The sequence below is a fragment of the Euprymna scolopes genome, chromosome 18, assembly GCF_053919585.1.
Source record: "Euprymna scolopes isolate OS-2025 chromosome 18, ASM5391958v1, whole genome shotgun sequence".
Taxonomy (NCBI): Eukaryota; Metazoa; Mollusca; class Cephalopoda; order Sepiida; family Sepiolidae; genus Euprymna; species Euprymna scolopes.
The window spans coordinates 49090094-49098079 of NC_136499.1; the positions used below are offsets into that span (position 1 = coordinate 49090094).

The window sequence follows — 7986 nt, forward strand, 5'->3', positions numbered from 1 at the left end:
TCCTTTTCTCCTCCTTGCAACCTCTATCTCACAGAAGAGATGTTGCGAGTTTGTCTCTGATGTATCGTTATTTTCATGGAAAGTGTTCAACTGAGCTTCAATCTATGGTCCCCCCTCGCCAAACTTTCACAAGAAACACTCGTCTAGCTGTAAACACTATCAATAATTTCCCCCACTCTTTATCTGTGCCTAAACCTAAACGTAGATTCCATGAACAAAGCTTCTTTCTTAGAACTGCACGCCTGTGGAATTGTCTTCCGTTTTCCTGCTTTCCGGCTGACTACAATATGGTTTTGTTCAAGTCTAAAGTAAATAAGTTCTTGATGAGCCGTTCCATATAAGTTATTAAATTTACCAAATTTTCATTACTAATGATTACTATATTGACCAACTTCTACTGTACACTCTTTAACCCTTATCCTTAAGTGGCCTCTGGGCCTTGATAATGTGGTGATGCCTTTGTAAAAAAAAAAAAAAAAAAAAAAAAAAAAAAAAGGAGGGCGGTGCACTGGGAATTATGCAAACGACTGCATTTTAAGCGTACAGACAAATGGTACAAGCATAAACCCGCAACAGCACTCAAAAACGAGAACCATAAAATCCTATGGGGCATGGACATACAGACGGACAAAACCATCCAAGCAAGTAGGCCAGATGTCATAATAATTAACAAGAAAGAAAAATCCTGTAAAATCGTAGATTTTGCTGTCCCAGCTGACCACAGGGTGAGTATGAAAGAAAAGGAGAAACAAAGCAAATACACAGAGCTAGCCAGAGAGTTAAAGGGGATTTGGATGATGAAGAAAATCAAAATTGTACTGATAATAGTAGGTGCACTAGGAACATTTCCGAAAAACTTCGAAAAAAGAATGGTAGAAATTGGAATCAGAGGAATAACTGCAAAAATACAACGCCTAACGATAATGAAAACGGCTGAAATATTAAGGAAACCCCTAGAATGTGGGGAATAACACAAAACAATATAACAAAGAAGCGTTACAGGGAATGAAGAACGCCGAAGTTGCATATCAACAAGTTCTACACCACCATCATGCATCCCCCATTGTCTCATCACCGTCCCCCTAATAGAAAAGTGATACCAAAGAGCCGAGAAGGGTCAAGGAGGATGGAAAGACCGAGGAGAGAGCACTGACAAGACCTCCGCTGGACAAGCGCGAAGAGAACTGGGATCGTGGGGAGGCTTAGTGCCACTCAAATTCCAGTATAAACCAATGATCACTACCAGCGAGAAATCAATGGTATGCGGCTGTTGCGATGACGCAGATTTATTTGCAAATGCTATCGAAGGAGGTGAAGAGAGCTGGACATCTGGGGAGACTTGTTGTCACTCAGCTTCCAGAGAACACCACAGGTATCCAAACCGATCGTCTGTTGACTTGTGTGAAAGCTCCATGTCAGCCAATAATAATAATAATAATAATAATAATAATAATAATAATAATAATAATAACTAGCGGGACCTATGGAAATTCTACAGCAGCATTTTTCATATGTAATAAATTCTTGGTATGGTACTAATTATGTCAATAATTTTTCATCATTTGTAACTCACCATTTCGCACACCTTACTAAAATAATAACTTTGATATATTGTATAGGCTAATTATTTCATTACAAACACACATCAATTAACTCATATTTCATCATTTTCCATTCTTGGATATGTTACTAATTTCGACAATATTTTAAAAAATATTTTTAAGCAACATTATCGCCCAACCTTACTAAAATAATTACTTTGATATATTTGCTAGACTGCTTATTTCATTTCAAACAAGCAAATCAATTAACCTCCATTTCATCATTTTTCATAATTCTTAGATATGTTACTAATTCTGACAATCATTTTTCATAATTTGTACCCACATTATCCTCCCCTCCTTAATAAAATAATAACTTTGATATATTGTCTGGGCTTATTTCATTACAAACACACTAATGCATGAAATCACATTTCATCATTTTTCTTAATTCTTGGATATGTTATTTATTTCGACAATCATTTTCATAATTTTGACTCATATTTCCGCACCTCCCCGTTTACTAAATAATAACTTTGATTTATTATCTAGATTGATTATTTTATTTCAAACATACCAATCAATTAACTCACATTTCATCATTTTTTATAATTCTTGGATATGTTACTAATTTCGACAATCATTTTTCATAAGTTAAACACACCTTATAGCTTCCCCCTTACTAAAATAATAACTTTGATATATTGTCTGGGTTGGGTTTTTTCATTACAACACACCAATCAATTAACTCACATTTCATTATTTTCATAATTTTTTGTAATTAAAACCATCCCTATCGCCCTCTCTTACTAAAATAATAACTTTGATATATTGTCTGGGCTTATTATTTCATTACAAACACACAAATCAATCAACTAACATTTCATCATTTTTTGTAATTTTTGGATATGTAACTAATTTCGACAATAATTTTTCATAATTTTAGCCCTCCCTTACTTAAATAATAATATTGATGTATTGTTTGGGCTGATTATTTTATTATAAACACACTGATCAGTTACCCCACATTTCACCATTTTTCGTTATTCTTGGACATCTTAATAATTTCAACAATATTTTTTATAATGTAAACTATCCTCATCGCCCTCTCTTACTAAAACATAACTTTGATATATTGTCTGGGCCGACTATGTCATAAAAAGCACAACTATTTATTAATTTACATTTCATAATTTTTCATAATTCTCGGATATGTTACTAATTTCGACAATCACTTTTATATTTTTTTGCTCACATTAATAACTCCACACTACTAAAATAATAACTTTGATATATTGTAAAGGCTGATTATTTCATTTCAAAAACACTAATCAATAAACTCACATTTCGTCATTTTTCATAATTCTTGGATATGTTACTAATGTCGATAATCATTTTTCATAATTTAAACCCACATCATCGCCCTCTTACTAAAATAATAATTTTGATATATTGTCTGGCTGATTATTTCATTGCAGGCACACTAATTTATTGAATCACATATTATCATTTTTTATAATTCTTGGATATGTTACTTATTTCGACAATAATTTCCCATAAATTTAACACGCCTTATAGCCTCCTCTTTACGAAAATAATCACTTTGATATATTGTCTGGGCTTATTATTTCATTACAAAAACACCAATCAAATAACTCACATTTCATCATTTTTCATGATTCTTGGACAGTTACTAATTTCGACAATAATTTTCATAACTTAAATCCACTATGTCGCTCCCCCTTACTTAAATAATAACTGTGATATATTGCATGGGATGATTATTTAATTACAAACACATCAATCAATTACGTGTATTCTCATAGTATATATGTTCCACCTATCTTATCCAATCCCAGGTGACGCCGCATATTCTGCTAGTATATATTTTTCACATATCTAATTCGATCTTGGGCGACGCTGGGTATTTTGCTACCATATGTTTCCACTTATCTCAGTCAATATTGTGCGACGCTTTCTGCTAGTATATATTTGCGCTTATCACATTCAATCCCGAGTCTGACTTCATGTCTGCCGCACCACTGTTAAAAATATACAGGAAATAAAGTAATGTTTTAGTCGTAAACTGTTTCAGCCATTTCCAGGAATGACTTCATATCCTCTAACCCACTGCTAAAAATATACATGGAAAAATGTAATGTCTAAATAGTAAACTGTTTCAGCCATTTCCGGGACTACTTCATATCCCGCACCCCACTGTTAAAAATATACAGGAAATAAAGTAATGTTTAAATCGCAAACTTTTTCAGCTATTCCAGGGACCAACTTCTTATCTACCATCCTACTGTTAAAAATGTGCATTAAATAAAGTAATGTCCAAAACGTAAATGGTTGCACCCATTTCCGGGACCGACTTTATATTCCCCACCCAACTGTTAGAAATATACATTAAATACAGTAATGTTTAATGCGTAATCGGTTTCGCCCATTTCCGGGACTGATTTCATATCCCTACCCAACTGTTAAAAATATACATGAAATAAAGTAATGTTTAAAATGTAAACGGTTTAAGTAATTTCCGGGACTGACTTTATATCCCCCACCCCACTGTTTAAAATATACTTGAAATAAAGTAATGTTTAAATCATAAATTATTTCAACAGCTTTTCGAAATTAATACATAAAAACATTAACACGGTTAGTGATTAGGCAACCATTGCTTCAACATTAATTTCTGAGTGTAGTATCATTCTCAGCATTCCAGTGACTTAAATCCCCCTTTTTTTGTCTTGGTTAATGGAGGAGAAATCCTTCATTACTGATACAATTTTTATTTTTGTTATTGATCAGAGTACCTCTTTTGGGGAGCTGGTTTCCCAAAAAAAATTTTTAACCGACCTCATGTCACACTCCGTCTTTGGGGGGAGGCAAGTAAACAAAAAAATATAATCAGAAGATACATTTCCAGCGCATTTTATAATTAATCAGAAGTGACATTTTGTAATTAAACCAGACATTACTTTTCCTAATTACTTTTGTAATATTAAAACTTTGTTACATTAAACGTAGTACATATTCACAATACCTCCCTACGTCGTTTTTTACGTGGAGAAAAAAAATGTCTTAGTCGCAAAGGATTTCTCCTCCACTAAGAGAGAAGAATCAGAAGAGACATTTCCAGTGCATTTTATAATTAATCAGAAGGGATATTTCCAAGGCATTTTGTAATTAAACCAGAAATTACTTTTCCCAGTTACTTTTGTAATATTAAAACTTTGTTACATTACACATAGTACCTATTCACAATGCCTCCTTACGGGACAGATTTAGACACCTGGGTCGTTTTTTCAACATGGAGAAAAAATTGTCTTAGTTGCAAAGGATTTCTCCTTAACTCAGAGAGAAGAAATTGAAACGTAGCATCTGAAGAACAGATACTACACTTTGATCTTAGCCAAAATGCCAAGAAAGACAAATCATTTTTATTAGCTTTGCCTCAACAGCGACACGAATTTTTTTTTTTTTTTTTTTTTTTGCTGCTGTTTTATTAGGAATTGGAATATTCCACTTTGCTTTTAAGGGATGACAAGTTTTATTTGGAATATTCCACTTTCCTTTTTTAGGGATGCACAGCATGATAACGGACGGAGCGATAAGCGTAATAAATAATAAAATGATAATGATCTCATAATCTCATGAAAAATCATCGACTACAGAAATAAACCGACAAAGTAAAAAAACAAAAAGGAAATACAAAAACAGACATCATTGGTCAGGGGACGGACGATCCATTGTGAACTATGCAAATTGAGACGCTTTGAATATCAAACATATAACTATCTGATTAAATTTTTTGATAGGTTAATGAATTTCAAAACAAAGCATAAAGCAGCCACCCTCCTCACATTAGAATTATTTTTTTTTTAATAATAACATTACAAGCGGAACCTGTGAAAATTCCACAGTGAACTCTTTCATATGTAATATATTAATATTGGCATTCTGTGGATGTCCAGCGTAAATGAAGACTCTCTGATATTTTTTTTACACGGTGGTCACCACTTATCAAGGCCAGGAAGCCACTCAGGGATAAGGGTTATTGCAAGTACAGTACGTTAGTGTGGAGATTTGATGAAGTGTTTACTTAAGGGGGCGGTTCATTAGGAATGTGTTAACGTTGGACTTGAAGACATCCAAGTTGTTGTCAGGTGGGAAGCAGGCAGACGGAACAGAGTTCCACAGGCGTGCAGTTCTAAGAAAGAAGCTTTGTTCATTGAATCCACGTTTTGATTTAGGCACAGATAAAGAGTGGGGGGAAATTTTTCATAGTGGATTCAGCTAGACGGGTGTTTTTTCGTGAAAGATTGGCGAGGGGGGACCAGAGATTTGAGTTCAGACGAGCACCTGCCATGGAAATAACGATAAAACAAGGATAGGCTCGCAACGTCTCTTCTGTGGGAGAGAGGTTTCAGGGTAGAGAAAAGGGCATCCCCCACTAAGCCATGAAGTCTATTTTGTACTCTGTCAAGGCAGGATAGGCTGTTTTTAGCAGCTCCTGCCCAGATATGGCAGCAGTATTCCATCCTTGGACGTACTTGGCTTTTATATAGATAGATAATTGCATCAGTAGTGAGATATCTTCTGGAGCGGTAGAAAGATCCCACCATCTTTCCAGCGACCTTGGCAACAGACTTGATGTACGTGTTCCATTTCAGATCAGGAGTAAAGGACAAACCCAGAAGCTTGTCAAAACACGGGGATTCTCCTAGACGAGAGCCATCCATCCCAATTGATGCCAGCTGGGGATCAGAGCGTTGATGATGTAAAGATAGGAGTTTGGTTTTAGATGCATTAAAGGTAACCAGCCACGACTTCCCCCACTGAACCACGCGCTCGAGATCAGAGGAAAGAGAATCAGAGAGAGCTTTGTGATTTACAGCTTTTGGGTTGTTGCCGTAGATGGTCGTGTCATCAGCATAGATGTCAACGAATGATTTAAGTATGTGTTTAGGGAGATCATTGATGTAGATAAGAAAGAGAGTTGGACCTATAATTGACCTTTGAGGGACTCCAGCATTAATACTGCAGGCCTCTGATTTTTGTCCATCGACCACTACTCTTATGAGCCTATCGGAGAGAAATGATTTAATGATTGAGAAAACATTTCCAGTTATACCGTAGCTGGAAATCTTGTGAAGTAGACCCTTATGCCATACCTTGTCGAAGGCCTTTGATATGTCAAGAGCAATTGCCCTAGAAATGAAGCCTTTGTCAATTAATGTAGCTCTTTTGTTAAAACTGCAAAAGTATTTATCTAAGCTAGCAGGGGACAACCGGCGTAGCTCAGTCGGAAAATACACTTAAATATAATGTTTTAATTTACGCAGATTTCGAATATCTTATTATAGATACAATTTTCTAGTGATTCCTATGCATTATAAAGTTGTGATTTCAAAAATATATCCATATGACTTGGATGCATCAGCTTAAGTTAAAGCCGAAACCAAAACTTATGAAGAAAAATATACGTATATATGTATATATATATATATATATATATATATATATATATATATATATATATATAACGCGAGTTCTTTCAGCTATAATCGAAACCGAAACCAAAACTTATTAAAAATTCTTAGTAAAATTATTCATTACAAAAAATGGAATGTCGTGACAATTAAATGATAGTCACTCGGAAACATAAATATATGCGTGACACACAAAATAACCCACCGGTATCGTATTAATGTATAGATTATTCTGAAACCTATTTTTAATATGAGAAGAGCGTGAGTCTTTGTTAACTATTCTGCACCTTTACTGCTTGAAAATAATTAACAAGAATCATTTGTATTTTTTCCTTCAGACTACCGTTCTTACCTTGAGTTGTTTTTACGCAATGTTTTGGCCGATGTAACCTCAGACCTTCTTCTGGTGTACGTTATTGAACGCAGGAATCTTTCTCTCGACCTCGGAAATCTGTACGGAATTTCGAACAGAATCCTTTATTAAATTCACAAGGGTATCTTGCTTTCGTTCTATCAGCTATCACCGAATTGTTCGCAACTGTATAGTCTATTTAAATAAATTCCGTAGAAATTCTAAAGTTGCACAGAAAGATTGCCGTGTTTGACAAGTGTCGCCCAAAGAAGTTCGGAGTTTTCATCGGTCGAAACGCTATAAGAATAACACTCAAGATAGGAACAGCAGTTCGAATAAACCAAATAATACAAATTGTGAATCCTCATCTTAAAAATTTGTAAACATAAACTCATTTATGGATTTTTATTTTTTTATTTTTTGTTTTTTTTTAGTAAAAAAAAAGCGTATCAAAATAATTAGTTTTATCTTTTCCAACGGAATCTCAATAATTTCAAAACGGAACATAATTTTATTTAAACGGTATAGCAGTTTTATAGGTACTGTATGACACATTGTTTCATCGACATTATACTAAGTTATTAAATTCCTTCTTACT

General features: G+C 34.3%; 1 pseudogene; it reads right to left on the bottom strand.

Moving 5' to 3' along the window:
• Positions 1-4839: 4839 nt before the first annotated feature.
• LOC145298101 (U2 spliceosomal RNA) lies at positions 4840-4977 on the bottom strand (annotated as a pseudogene).
• Between the last annotated feature and the right edge of the window lie 3009 nt (positions 4978-7986).